Genomic DNA, 15,360 nt, shown 5'->3' with positions numbered 1-15,360 from the left:
CTAGGTAGGGCTACAGGTGTGTACCACCACACTAGGCTAACTATTTTTGTGGAGACAGGGTCTTGCTATGTTGCCAAATCTGGTCTTGAACTCCTGGTCTCAAGCAGTCCCCTCACCTCAGCCTTCCGATTTGCTGGGGATTACAAGTGAGAGCCACTGCACCCTGGCTACCTTTGTTAATTCTCCAGACATACCTCCTACCACTTTGGTCTGGCTCCAATCTTCTTTGTCTTATAAACATTTTATGTTTACTTCCAGTCCCCTTTCTTTGCTCAGGTAGTTCTCCTTACCTGGAATTAACCTCTTGTGCCCCTCCCTGCAGCCCTGGCCCTGTCTGTATCAATCTTAGTTGTCTTCTGGAATGTGCCAGCTTCATTTTATGTGAACCTTCCCTGACTTTCCCATTCCCAGTGATCTTCCTCATCTCAGTACTAACTCCCATAGCACATAGTCTCTATAGCTCAATTTAGCACTTAATTAGAAATTGCCTTGCTTTGTGCCCTAATGATTTTGATTGTATTATTTTGTCTATAAATTTGTCTTCCTGCACTAATACTGGCATTATTAAAGCACAACTCATCAGATTACTTCTACCATGTGCCAAGCCAAGCTGATTACATACAAAGTTTTGTTTAATCCTTAACCACTCTGTGAACTAGGTGTTGTTAGCTTTATTTTAGAGATGATAAAACTATAAATGAGTGGCTTACTTTTGCTTCTTTAATTAATCTAAACTCTTGTCTGTCCTTCAACGCTCCCATCATTTGGATTTAACTCATGCTACTAGTTCATGTTATACTGCATTTTTTTACTCTATGCTACAGCCACCCCAAACATGCTCTTCATATCTTATCACTGTGCCCCTGTTCCAGATAAATCCTTATCCTGGCATTTCTCTGCTTCCCACTTTGCCTGTAAAAATTTCACTCAGGCCAGGTTTGGTGGTTCATGCCTATAATCTCAGCTACTTGGTTGAGACAAGAGGATTGCTTGAGGCCAGGAGTTCTAGACCAGGCTGGGCAACATAACAAGACCCCGTCTCTTAAAAAAAAAAAAAAAAAAACCCACACATTTCAGTGCAATGCCTGGAATAAAACAACAACAACAACAACAACAACAACACACACACACACACAAAAACCCAAAAAACAAATAAAAACAAAAGGAAAGAGAAATTTCATTTGTCCTCCAAGGCCTAGATCAGGGTTTCTGAACCTCAGCATTATTGATATTTTGGGCCAGATAGTTCTTTGTTGTGGGGAGCTGTCTTGTACATTGTAGGATGTTTAGTAGCATTCCTAGCCTCTATATACTGGATGCCAGTAGCAAACCTTTCCCCTTCCCCCTTCCAGTTTGACAACCAAAAATATTGCCAGTTACTATTGTCAGTTGTCAACTTTCAAACTGCCCCTTGTTGAGAACTACTGGCCTAGATTAAATGTTGCCTCATCCAAGAAATTTTTTTTTTTTTTTTTTTTTGAGACGGAGTCTTGTTCTTTTGCCCAGGCTGGAGTGCAGTGGTGTGATCTTGGCTCACTGCAATCTCTGCTTCCTGGGTTCCAACGATTCTCCTGCCTCAGGCTCCTGAGTAGCTGGGATTACAGGTGCGCGCCACCACGACTGGCTAATTTTTTTACTTTTAGTAGAAGCGGGGTTACATCGTGTTGGCCAAGCTGGTCTTGAACTCCTGACCTTGTGATCCACCCGCCTCGGGGTCCCAAAGTGCTGGGATTATAGGCGTGAGCCACCATGCCCGGCCAGTCCAAGAAATCTTGTTTGTTCTCCTACAGTGGGAAGTAATCCTTTCTCATGTTCGAGAGTACTTGGCATGAACCTTATGTTTGTCATGTTGCTCTGTTCTGTATTGTAATTGGGTCCATGCTTACCTATCCTACCAGATTGTGGGTTCCTTTAGGGGTCACGAACTAGGTTTTATTCATTGCTGTTTCTCATAACATTGTGTTTGGTTCAGGGCCTTTCTCATAAGGGTGCTGAGTTGAGGTTTTTTAAATTTTGAATTTGAAAACAAAGATACTATCTTATTATTTTATGCCCTTTAAATTGTTTCTCTAGTGCAAAGGAGGAGTACAGAGTGAGCTGGTCATTGGTACTGGGAACAGAGTGCTTTGGACTTGTGAGTTCCCTGTCAGGATAAAAGCTGAAGTCAGTGTTGGGTTGTTTTTCTGGAGTTGCTAGAGTCTGGCCTCTAGACATGTTAGTATATGACCTATATGTCTGATCTCCTCTGTGACCCTCTTCCCTACCCTTCTGTCCTATGTTATGAATCATGTGCAGAATCTGGATGGAGGTAAGATTACTGTACTTAAAATGATAGGAAAGACTTTGAGAATAACACATACTATAGGGTCACAAGTGAAGAAGAAAAGGAAAACACTGAGAATGCCGAAAGGTTATGTAGTAGAGCAGAAGTATGTACTTTTAGAGCAAGAAAGATGATGGTTTCAGGTATACTTTTGCCAATTATTAGTTGTTTGGCTTTGGAAAAGTTTTTTCTCTCTCTCTTTTTCTTTTCTTTTCATTTCTCTTTTCTTTTCTTTTTTTGAAATAGAGTCTTGCTCTGTCATCCAGCCTGGAGTGCAGTGGCATGCTCACAGCTTACTGCAGCCTCAAACTCTTGGGTTCAAGCAATCTTCCCATTACAGCCTCCTGAGTAGCTGGGACTACAGGTGCACGCCACCATGCCCAGATAATTTTTGTATTTTTTGTAGAGACGGAGGTGTCACCATGTTACCCAGGCTGGTCTCAAACTCCTGGGCTCAAGCAATCTCTGCCCACCTCAGCCTTCCAAAGTACTGGGATTGTAAACATGAGCCACTGCACCCAGCCTGGAAAATTTTCTTAAACTCTGTGAACTTTCATTTCCTTACCCTCAAATTAGTCAGTAATTCCTACCTTGAAAGATTATGGCAAAGATGAAATGAAATCAGGTATATCAAGTACCCAGCCTGTGGTCTAGTTTATAGTAGCAGTATTTCTACTTCTTTTACTCCTACTACCATTGCTATGATGTGCTAGGCTTGTGCTGTGTACTCTTGCATACACTCTTTCATATAATCCTTACAAGAAATCTCTGAGATAGACATTAATTTTTTCCCATATAACCAATAAGGAAAGAGACTGAGTTAGCTCATAGTTAACCATTTTTGAGGTTATTGTAACTCAGATGTACCTCAGGTTGATGATAATATTCTAAAATTAGATTGTGGTGATAGTTGTATACTTCTGTGAATATACTAAAAACTATTGGGTTTTATACTATAATTCATATGTGAATTTGATCTCAATAAAGATGTTTTTTAAAGTGTCACTGCATTGTTTGGAGTGGTGGTCACCTTTCACTTGCCTTTCTGTAGCTCAGCCTGTAACCATCCTTAGGGCCCTGTGGAAAGCACTTTGATCAAGCCTGTAATCCCAGCACTTTGGGAGGCCGAGACGGGTGGATCACGAGGTCAGGAGATCGAGACCATCCTGGCTAACACGGTGAAATCCCGTCTCTACTAAAAAATACAAAAAACTAGCTGGGTGGGTTGGCGGGCGCCTGTAGTCCCAGCTACTCGGGACGCTGAGGCAGGAGAATGGCGTAAACCCGGGAGGCGGAGCTTGCAGTGAGTTGAGATCCGGCCACTGCACTCCAGCCCGGGCGACAGAGCGAGACTCCGTCTCAAAAAAAAAAAAAAGAAAGCACTTTGAAAGTCATGTTGATTTTTCTATTTACATTTCTTTTTTATGAGACAGAGTCTCGCTGTGTCGCCCAGGCTGGAGTGCAGTGGTGCGGTCTCTGCTCACTGCAACCTCCACCTTCTAGGGTCAAGTGATTCTCATGCCTCAGCCTCCAGGGTAGCCGGGACTACAGGCATGCGCCACCATGGCCGGCTAATGTTTTTGTGTTTTTAGTAGAGAAGGGGTTTTGTTATGTTGGCCAGGCTGGTCTCGAACTCCTGGCCTCCAGTAATTGGCCTGCCTTGGCCTCCCAAAGTGTTGGGATTACAAGTGTGAGCCACTGTGCCCAGCCTCTATCTCCATTTCCCTTACCTCCAACTTTGATAGAGATACAGTGGTGCTTTGAAGTCTGAAGTACCATGGTTGCTGGAAGCAGATCCCTGATTAGCTAACTGACAGCCAGGTTGCCTCAGTTCCTGGGCAGGTATAGATGACTTTTGAAAACGTCAGACTGAAGAGTCCTGGAGCATTCTTTTTTGGATAATTTCTCCCTCTCTCCCTCTTTTTATTCCTTCCTTTTTCTTTTTTGTAGTTAGTACTGCTTCTGGGGAAGTTAAGATGTCAAAGAATCTGTGGGGCAACTCTGGTGGCAATTCCCTCTTACCTATATATCAGGGGCCTGAATCAATTTCTTGACCCCTACTATGTGGCATTACATGTGAGGAGTTGTCAAAGACAGCTAACCAAGTGACTGTAGTTTTATTTTTCCTTGATTCACCTTGTGCTCAGGGCCTCTCTCTGATTCCCATGGCTGCTATATCACTCCAAGAGGCCATACTGGCACCTGGGAAGCAGTGCTTTCCTTTTGGTCCCTGGACCCAATTTTGAACATAACTTTTCTTTGCTTTCCCTGCACACAGCTTTGACAGCCTGGAGCTACTGCTACTGCTGCTTTTTCTTTTCCTCCTCCTCCTCCTCCTCCTCCTCTTTCTCCTTTCTTTCTTTTTCTTTCTTTTTTTTTTTTTTTAGACAGTTTCCTCTTGTAGCCCAGGCTGGAGTACAGTGGCGCAGTCTCGGCTCACTGCAACCTCCGCCTCCTGGATTCAAGCGATTCTCCTGTCTCAGCCTCCTGAGTAGCTGGGATTACAGGCATATGCCACCATGCCTAGCTAATTTTTGTATTTTTAGTAGATACGGGGTTTCGCATGTTGGTCAGGCTGGTCTCAAACTCCTGAACTCAACTGATCCGCCCGCCTTGGCCTCCCAAAGTGCTGGCACTGCAGACATGAGCAACCGCGTCCAGCCTTTCTCCTTTCTTAAAAAAATTTACTATATGCAGATTAACTTCAGCATTGGTTTCCAATATATACATTTTGTTGCTATAGTAATTCTTCTTTGACTTAAGTTTGGAGGCACCTCTCTACTTTTTTTCTTTCTAGTTCTCTGCCTGTATCCTGGTACAGTCATCATCTTGTCTCCTACTTCATGGAACATTCTGACCCCCTGTTCTTAATTCAGGCAAAGCACAGATTGAAGTCGGCTCAGGGCCTTTGCACAGAACAGAGACAGCTGACACCATGAATGACATCATTTTTCAGGTGAAACCTGCTCCTTAGGCTAAAGAAATGTCCTGTTCCCATTCTACCTTGTAAGTACTTATAGGGTGGCTGTAGCATTCACCTACCAGGAGTGGATCATCAGTTTATAGGCTACAACTTCCACTGAGTTCAAGTTCTTTGGCCTAGCTCATACATTCAGTCCTAACTTTTGGAGTTTCTTAGAATAACTTTAGAATAAACTGTTTGGACTTTGACTTTTTAAAAGTCTAAGCATGAGCTTTGGAGTCCAACCTGGGTTCAAATCCAAACCTTGCAATGTACTAAGTGTATGGCTAAGTGATTTGGAGACTCACTTTGCTCATGTGTAAAGTAGAGATGAAAATAGGATACTCTTTGCCATTAACAAGCCCTAGGCTAGTGAGAGAGACAAATATATAAACAGGCAGTGACAATAGCACATTTTAAGGGCTGTAATGGTAGTATGCACAGGACCTGTGGGAGATGAATCAGGGTGCAGTGATCTTATATGTACTGGTATAGCAGAAACTACATTGTCAGCCAGCACGCAGGCAAAGGTACCAGTTTCCAGACAAGCTGAGCTACATATCAGTGAGAGTAGGCATAGTTTGCAATCTGTCCCAGTACCTTAGCCAGACACAAGATGAGGCAGCAGCTCCCCCAGATGGTTCCCCTCATGTTTCCAGGAAAACCTGATGGTGGCTTGCTTTGACAGATAGGGAAATTCTTTCTCACTAAGCAGACTGTTGTTTTCCTTCCCCCTCTCTTTGTTGTTGAGTCTGCTTTGTCTATTCTGGATGATAATCCTGTCGATGACAGGGATGAGATATATTTGTAAGACTTGTTTGTGTATATGTCTATATATGTGTATATGTCTATATGTGCCTTTGTGTGCGGTTTTTTTTGTATGTGTGTGTACATCATTTTGTGCTTGTGTGGGTATATGTCTTTCTGCATTTAGATGTGTCTGTGTATGACAAGAAGTGGAAGGAGAAGAGGAACACTGAGCCAAGGAAGTAGGGGCTGAAAGAAAGCCCATAAATGAGGTTGAGGATCAAGGAGGTTAGGGACAAAGGGTTTGGCCTGAGGTATAGGACACAGGACCTGGAAGAAAAAGCAGAGCCAGAAATGTAATTAGCAGCCCAAAGATGCTGTTAGTCTAGACAGAATCTGGGTCCCACAAAGTGGTAGGCAGAATGCAGGTATCGTCTAGCAGCCAGGAGTAGTCAAGCTAGCAGAGAGAGAAAAGCCATGTTTCAGGTATTAAAAACTTCTGACTCTTCCTGTCCAAGGAGGAATTGGCAGCTGGCTCCCAAGTCCCTGCTTCCCTTCAGACCTAACTGGTGTTTGTGTTTGTTTGACTATATATGTATTTTTTCAAGTCCTTCTGTGCATGTCTGTGTCTGCATATGCCTCACATTCAGTGTACTTGTACTTCATAGCATTAAGAAGAATTGTCTGATTCACTTAAGTCCAGTGAGTTTCCTTTCATTCATTCTTGTATTCTTCTCCTCACTTATAAATACCTCCTTTGAAATCTTTCTTTTTGATGTGCTGCTTGCCTTCTTTCTCTCTTTTTTCTTCAAACATATTTAGTGTGTGGTTTGTGCTGGATGCTGGATATGCTTTGCATACCCATTTAAAGACTATTAAGATGAATTTCCTACCTACAAAGATCTCACTTCACTTACTGAGACAGAAAAACATACATATTCTATTCCCATAGACATTGTAACAAGAGATGAGCCCTGCATGCTCTGGAAGTACAGAAAAGAGTTAACCCATCTGAGGAGACAGAAAACACTTCCCAGAAAAGGTATTGCCTGAGATGAATTTTTTGGAAGTGAATAGGGGTTTACATGGGGAGGGGGCTGAGCATGATACATCATGTGGAGTAACAAGTATGATGTCCTTGGGAATCTGTGGTTCAGTGGTTCTTTTAACTTGAGCAAATGTAATAGTGGGCCAGAGAGGGAGAGGTTGGGAATAAGATTAGAAAGGCAGGCTCTAGCCAGATTTGTGTGCCATACTGAGGAACTTGGATTTCATCCTAAAGTTGAAAAGCTAGAAGTAAACAGAGCTGGTCCTAATTCTGATTGAAGGTATGTGAGGAGCAGGTTTTGCAGAGGAGGTGAAGTTGGAACTTGGTTTTTAAAGATGAGCAGGAGTTTACTAGATGAAGAAAGGAAGAAGAACATTCCAGGAGAGGGGAACTTAACGAGTAAAGGCAGGAGACAAAAAATATGGCAACTCTGGGAGACATCAAGTAGGGAGGTATTTAGAGAATAGTTACTTCATCTATAAGATAGGGACACCAGTAACATATACCTTCAATGGCTGATGTGAGGCTTGAAAAAGATCTTTTTTTTGTAAACCATAGAGCTGTGTGCAAATTTCTATAGTTGTTGTGTTATCCAGTTTCTTGTAATTTTTTGTCAGTACCCAACATGCATCAGGCCTTCTCAGGTATAGATCCACATAGGCATATACCTCAGCACTTTGCCACTGGCTGGATGAGAGCCATGCCCTCTTTTATCTAGCCACTTGGTGTCTTGAGGAGGCAGAGGTAAGATTAGAAGTCTCTGGGAAGTCACTGGTAAGATCAGAACTTGCTGGGTCCCTTGACAAGGGGGATCATACTATTTATTCTTGTTTATCCTCAGACACTAGGTTTCTCCTCAGATAAACTGGTATAAATAGTATGAGCCCCCTTGTCAAGGGGACCTAGGTTCAGAATAGTCAAACACATATGAAGCATCTTCTACATATAGGCACTATGGGGGACTGTGCCTTAAATTATCTCCTTTTCTCCACGTTGTAACTATGAGGTAGTTTGCATTTTACAGGTTCTAGGTGACATAGTGGTCAGTGTCAGAAATGTGATTCAAGACATTATCTGTGAAATTCTTTTTCCTATATGACACTTCATAAGCTTTGTGATTTCTCTGGATGTTGACCAAGCTGTGTGATCAGTTGAGAGTGCAAAACTTTGTGCGGTCTCAGGCAGTATGGGGCTGGAGAGAAAGTTGCTGGGCTCTGTCTTTGGGATTGAGTGATAACACTTTCCTCCACATAGAACAGTGGTTCTTTCCTTCAAGGACAGACTCTCTTCTAGATATCTGTCTCACCCAGATGCTTTCAATATGTCTGATTAATCTGTGTGTCCTTGGATCTCAACACAAGACCTGTCACATAGTAACTATTCAGTAAATAATTGGTTAGGCAAATGAAAGAACAAATGCTGCTTAACAAAGTCTTCTGGAACTCCTAATGCCTGCACTATTCTTCTGCCTTCTCTTGTGTAGTACAGTACTCTAATAGGATATTTTGTCCTTAAGGACACACACACACACACACACACACACACACACACACACACACACACACACAGTGTGTATATATATTTTGTATTGCTCATTGACGCATAAGCCTAAATCCTCCCTCTTAGAGTTGATTAGATGCCAGAAGCTTCTTGGGAGAGGCATGAGTTCGTTTTGTTCTTATATTCTTTGTCCTTAAGCTTCTTCCCATACTACTGCCCAAAGGTGAGTGTCATTTATAAGAAACACATGGTGAGCTCTAACTCTTTTTGCCAAGTCAGTTGAAGTGGGTGTTCTATTTTGGAAATGGAGTCCTAGAGGTTTTCCTGCTGTTGAGTGTTTGGCTGGGTTTGTGATCCTCTCAGGGTGTTGGAAAGCCGTGTATAGGGATGGTAGCATGAGGGAAAACTGAGCGTGGAATTGAAGTTGCCTTTTGTTCGTGGGGATTGTCAGGGAGAGAGATTTCCCTAGCATCTGAAGCCAGAGCAGAGGGTGGATTTATTATATCTAGTCCAGGGATCAGCAAACTGTTTTTTCGTATAGCCTGCAAACTAAAAATGATTTTTAAATTTTTTTCTTTCATAATTGAGATTTTATTGGTTGAGGATCAGTACAGACATTTCAATTTGTACACAATTATTAATATACATACCGAAAATCTAAAAAGCCATGTATTGTAATTCTTTTTTTAAAGTTATTCCAGTGACTTTCCAGCTTAGAATTTGGAAGCAAATTGTCCTTAAGAGGCTATCAAGTACCGGCATCCTCACATGTTGATAAGCTGTTACATACGTCCTACCAATCCACAACTGAACAGCATGTACACTACATATTCAGATTTTTAATCTTTCACAGCACAGTAACCAAGTTATTAGGAAAACAGGACTACCGCAAGCAAAGATGTTACAGAGTGCACACAGTTCTGACGGGGAGAGCCATGATCAAGGAGTGGTTTTCTTTAGGAAACAAGTCAACCAAAAAACAACATAGAAGTAATTTAAAATGTTCAAGACATTAAATGCAGGACTGACTCCATATTGTCATTTAATATGCATTGTATTATAGGATATAAAAACTAACCCCCCATCTATCGAGTGTTAAGCTGACACCAAAGATAGTTAAAGCCTCCCTTAATTCAATATCCCACACTATTTTCTGGTTGTACCAAAAAATAAACAACCAGTGAATGATTGCACCTCTTAAAGCATTTACACTTAAAAATTGGGATGAGGTGGGATTCCCTCCTTCTAAAAAATGTTTCTAGAACTACTAAAAAACTTGTATTTACAAAATAGTTGATAAAAATATTCCTCGGATTGTACAAGAAGGGAGACAGGGACCACTGATAACACATGATGTGTGGTATTAATCAGACTTGATTTCTTTCTCTCCTGCTTCATCAGAGGCTGGACTCTCCTCAGTTTTCTTTTCCCTGTTTTCTGCAGGCAAATGTTCTTTAGTTTCTTGGTTAGCCACTTTGGCCTGTTTTCTCTTTGCTCCCGTTTTCCCTTTTGTTTGCACTTTTTTGTCTGAAGATTTATCCTTTGCTGCTACCTTTTTCTGCTTCGCTTTCACTTTTGCAGTAGCAGGTTTAGCAGACAACCGCGCCTATCTTCTCTCGGGCTCTTCCTTGGCGGCCCCTTTGGCAGAGCTGACCTTCCTCTTAGTCATCCTGGCGGCGTGGAGGGCGCCTGCGGGATGTCTGCGAGCCGTGGCGCAGGGAGAGGCTCGGCGAAGCTGGGCTGCCTTGGCGAAGCTGGGCTGCCTGGTCACTGCCGCTCCTCCCGCCGCCCGGCTGCTGAGACCCACAGCAAGGGTGATGGGAGAACCCTGATTTTTACATTTTAAAATAGTTTAGGGGGAAAACTAAAGAAGAATTTCAAGATGTGAAATTTATATGAAATTGAAATTTCAGAGTCCGTAAAGTTTTATTGGCATACAGCCACTCTCATTTGTTTACATATTGTCTGTTGCTGCTTTTACGCAAGAACAGCAGAGTTGAGTAGTTGCGACTACCAAGCATAAAATATTTACTGTCTGGCCCTTTACAGAAAAAGTTTATCTGGCCTAGTGTAACCTATCAATTAAAAAAAAAAAAACAGCTTCTTGGAGGAAGAATTCACATACTGTGCAGTTCTCCCATATAGTATACAATTCAATGGGTTTTAGTATATTCACAGATATGTGCAACTATCACCTCAGTCAATTTAAAAACATTTTTGTCACCTCAAAAATAAACCACATACACATTAGCTATTGTTCTCTCCCCTCATTTCCCCCAGCCCTAAGCAACCACGCTTGTACTTTCTCTTTCTGTAATTTGCCTATTATGGACATTTCATGTAAATACAGTCATATAATATGTGGTCCATTGTAACTGGCTTTTTTCACTTAGCGTGTTTTCAAGGTGCATTCATGTTGTATCAGTACTGCCTGTACATGTTCATGTATATATATCTGTATTTTATTTCTTTTCATGGCCAAATAATATTCTATTGCATGGACATACCAGTTTTGTTTAGCCATTCATCAATTTATAGACATCTGGTTTGTTTCACCTTTTGGCTATTATGAATACTGCTGCTATAGACATGTGTAAGTTTTTGTGTGGACATGTGTTTTATGTTTTGTTTGGATGTATACTTTTATTTCTCTTGGTACATACATATGAATAGAATTGCTGGGTCATATGGTAACTGTGTTTACCTGTTTTAGGAACTGCCGGAGTATTTTCCATATAAAAATGGTTCAAGTGGCTAAACCATTTTTACATTCCTGCCAGCAGTGTGTGAGGGATCTGATCTCTCCACATGCTCATCAACACTTGTTATTGTCTGACTTTTTGATTATAGTCATCCTAGTTGGTATAAAGTAATATCTCATTATGATTTTGATTTACATTTCTCTGATGACTAACGGTATTGAACATCTTTTCATGTGCTTAATGGTTATTTGTATATCTTCTTTAGAGAAATATTTTCTCAGATCCTTTGCTCAATTTTTTTTTATTATTATTTTAAAAAATTTCCATCTTAATTTTATATTCATGGGGTACATGTGCAGGTTTGTTACAAGGGTATATTGCGTGATACTGAGGTTTGGGCTTCTATTGATTTTCTTATGCAGATAGTGACCGTAGCATCCAATGGGAATTTTTTCAGTCCTTCTCCCTATCCCCACTCCTTTTGGAGACCCCAGTATCTATTGTTCACATCTTTGTGTTTATGTGTACCCAAGATTTAGCTCCCACTTGTAAGTGAGAACATACAATATCTGGTTTTCTGTGTCTGCACTAATTCACTTAAGATAATGGCATCCGGCTGCATTCATGTTGCTGCAAAGGATTTTCATTGCTTTTCATGGTCAATATGTACCACATTTTCTTTCTTGTTTTTTTTTTTTTTTTTGAGTCAGAGTCTTGCTCTGTAACCCAGGCTGGAGTGCAGTGGCATGATTCTGGCTCATTGCAGCCTCAGTCTCCTGGGTTCAAGTGATCCTCCCACCTCAGCTTCTGAGTAGCTGGAGCTACGGGCATGCACCACTGCCTGGCTAATTTCTTTGTACTGTTTTGTGGATACAGGGTTTTGCCATGTTGCCCAGGCTGGTCTTGAACTCCTGGGCTCAAGCTCTCCTCCCACCTTGGCCTCCCAAAGTGCCTGGCCTGTACCACATTAATTAATGGCATCTAGGTTGATTTCATGTCTTTACTATTGTGAATAGTGCTGCAGTGAACATATAAGTGCACATATCTTTTTAGTAGAATAATTTATTTTCCTTTGGGTATGTATACAGTAATGGAATTGCTGGATCGAATGGTAGTTCTATTTTTAGTACTCTTAGAAATCTCCAGACTGCTTTCCACAGTGGCTGGACTATTTACATTTCCATCAACTGTATATAAGTGTTCTCTTTTCTCTGCAGCCTTACCAACATCTTTTTTTTTTTTTTTTTTTTTTTTTTTTTTTTTTTAGTTTTCAATAATAACTTTGCGTCCTGGTACGGTGGCTCACACCTGTAATCCCAGTGCTTTGGGTGGCAGGCGGATTGCTTGAAGCCAGGCGTTTGAGACCAGCTGGGCCAACGTGGCAAAACTTGGTCTCTACAAAAAAATACAAAAATTAGCTAGGCATGGTGGTGTGTGCCTATAATCCCGGCTACTCAGGAGGCTGAGACATGAGAATGGCTTGAACCCAGGATGCGGGGGTTGCAGTGAGCTGAGATTGGGCCACTGCACTTTAGCCTGGGTGACAGAGTGATACTCTGTCTCAAAAATTTTTTTTAAATAAAATTAAAAACCTTTGCTCATTTTTAAATTGGGTTGTCTTTTTGGTATTGAGTTGTTAAAGTTCTTTATATATTTTAGATACAAATCCCTTATGAGATATGTGATTTGAAAATATTTTCTCCCATTCTGTGGGTTGCTTTTTTACTTTCTTGATCATGTCCTTTGAAGCACAGAAGTTTTTAATTTTGATGAAGTCCAGTTTATTTATTTTTTTGCTGTTGTTGCTGCTCATGCTTTTGAGGTCATGTCTAAGAAACCATTGTCAAATCCAAGGTTGTGATGACTTACCCCTGTGTTTTCTTCTAAGAGTTTTAAAGGCATCTGAAGCTTAATGTGCACCAAGCTGGATTCTAAATATTATCTCATCCAAAACCTGCTGTATACACTGCCTTCCTCATCTCAGTTGAAGGCAAGTCCATTGTTTCAATTGCCTGGGCAAAAAATATTCTAAATAATTCATAATTTTGTCAACTCCACATCTATTGGTAAATCCTGTGGGTTCTCCCTTTAAAATATATCCAAAATAGAATCATTTCTCACTATCATTCCACTGCAGGCACCAAGGCTCAGTAGTCTCCGAGCAGATAGCCTTATCTACATTTACTCTCAGTGTAGCACCTGAGAGCTTTTTCGAAAAACAAAACAAAACAAAACAAAAAAATGTAAACCAGATCATTTTGCTCTGCTCAAAACTTGTGATAACTTCATTTTTTGTTTGATGTGAAAGCCACAGTCTCCACAAAAGTTAGCAAGGCCCTCTGTGATCTGGTCCCCACTTATTCTGATCTCCTCTCTGACTTATATTCCCCTTGTGACTCACTGTAGCCACACTCTTTGGTGTTCCTTCATACTCTTTTGTATCCCTGCTTTAGGGCCTTGGTTCTAGCTCTTGCCCCTACCTGGACTATCGTTTCCTTAGATATTTAGTTTATGCCCTCATATTTCCATATGAAATATACTTTGTGGCTGGGCATGATGGTTCACGCCTGTAATCCCAGCACTTTGGGAGGCCGAGGCAGGCAGATCACTTGAGGTCAGGAGTTTGAGACCAGCCTGGCCAACATGGTAAAACCCTGTCTCTACTAAAAATACAAAATTAGCCGGGCGTGGTGGCATATGCCTATAGTCCCAGCTACTCGAGAGGCTGAGGCAGGAGAAATGCTTGAACCAAGGAGGTGGAGGTTGTGGTAAGCAGAGATTGTGCCACTGAACTCCAGCCTGGGCGATGGAGGGACACTGTGTCTCAAAAAAACAAAAAAACAAAACAAAACTCCCCCAAAATATTCTTTGTCATTTGTCATACTTCATCTTATCAAAGAGACCTTTCTCAGACCACCCTATTTAATAATGAAATCTGCACCTCTACGCCATTCCTGGCACCTAGATCTTCATTATGAATCACTTTTTAAAATAATTTTTAAGAACTTATCATCTGGATTTTATTATTTAATCACTTATTGTTTTATTGTTTATTGCCTGTAATATAAAGTTTATAAGGGAAAGGAATCTGCTTTTTTCACTGCTATATCTCCAGTACCAAAACAGTACCTGGCTCAGTGTTGGTACTTTTTTGTACAGATTCAAAGTACTATCTGGGGTCACTTACTAGCCTCAAGAGCTTCCTTTAGTATTTTTTTGTAAGGTGTGTCAGTTAGTAATGAATTTTCTCAGTGTTTTTTTATTCTGGAATTGTCTTTATTTTTTACCTTCATTTTTTCACGAGAGTTTTGCCGGACATCCCCCTCACTTCAGTGAGCCCTTTGACTATGTTATCCCTTTGTCTTCTGGCATCCATTATTTTGGTGAGAAGTTAACTGTTAATCTTACTGGGGTTCACATGTGTGTGATGAGTCATTTTTCTCTTGCTGCTTTCAAAGTTTTCTCACTGCTTTTGACTTTTAGCATTTTACTTAATGTGTCTATTTGTAGATCTCTTTGCATTTATCATATTTGGAGTTTATTAGATTTTCGTTATGGGTAGATTAATGTTTTTAAAAACACTTTGGGAGGTTTTTCAGCCATTATTTCTTTGAATATTTTTCCTTCTCCTTTTTCTTTCTTTCTTTTTTTTTTTTTTTTGAGACATAGTCTCACTCTGTCACCCAGGCTGGAGTACAGTGGCACAATCTAAGCTCACTCCAACCTCTTCCTCCTGGGTTCAAGTGATTCTCGTGTCTCAGCCCCCTCCCCCCAAGTAGCTGGGATCACAGGCATATACCACCACACCTACATTAGTAGAGATGTGGTTTCGCCATGTTGTCCAGGCTGGTCTTTAACTCCTGGCCTCAAGCAGTTCACCCACCTTGGCCTCTCACAGGTGTGAGTCTTCCTGCTCCTTTTTCTTTATCTTCCCTTTCTGCTATTCGTATTATACATACATCGGTGTGATTAATGGTGTTCTACATTTCTCTGAGGCTCAGTTCATTTTTCTTCATTCCTTTTTCTCTATGTTTTTAGGATTGTATAATCTCTTATCAGTCTCTCTGGAAGTGTGCTT

At 41.0% G+C, this 15,360-nt stretch overlaps 1 protein-coding gene and 1 pseudogene across 10 annotated transcripts in view; one reads left to right on the top strand and one right to left on the bottom strand.

The window, feature by feature from the left end:
* The window catches only part of STIM1 (stromal interaction molecule 1), a 218,868-nt gene that overhangs the window by 118,502 nt on the left and 85,006 nt on the right, over nt 1-15,360 (top strand). The window lies entirely within an intron of this gene.
* On the bottom strand, nt 9,944-10,352 carry LOC107127384 (non-histone chromosomal protein HMG-14 pseudogene; annotated as a pseudogene).

This window comes from Macaca fascicularis, chromosome 14 (genome assembly GCF_037993035.2).
Source record: "Macaca fascicularis isolate 582-1 chromosome 14, T2T-MFA8v1.1".
Classification (NCBI taxonomy): domain Eukaryota; kingdom Metazoa; phylum Chordata; class Mammalia; order Primates; family Cercopithecidae; genus Macaca; species Macaca fascicularis.
The sequence above is the reverse complement of the archived record's forward strand: the minus strand, read 5'-3'. Positions and strand labels throughout refer to the sequence as shown.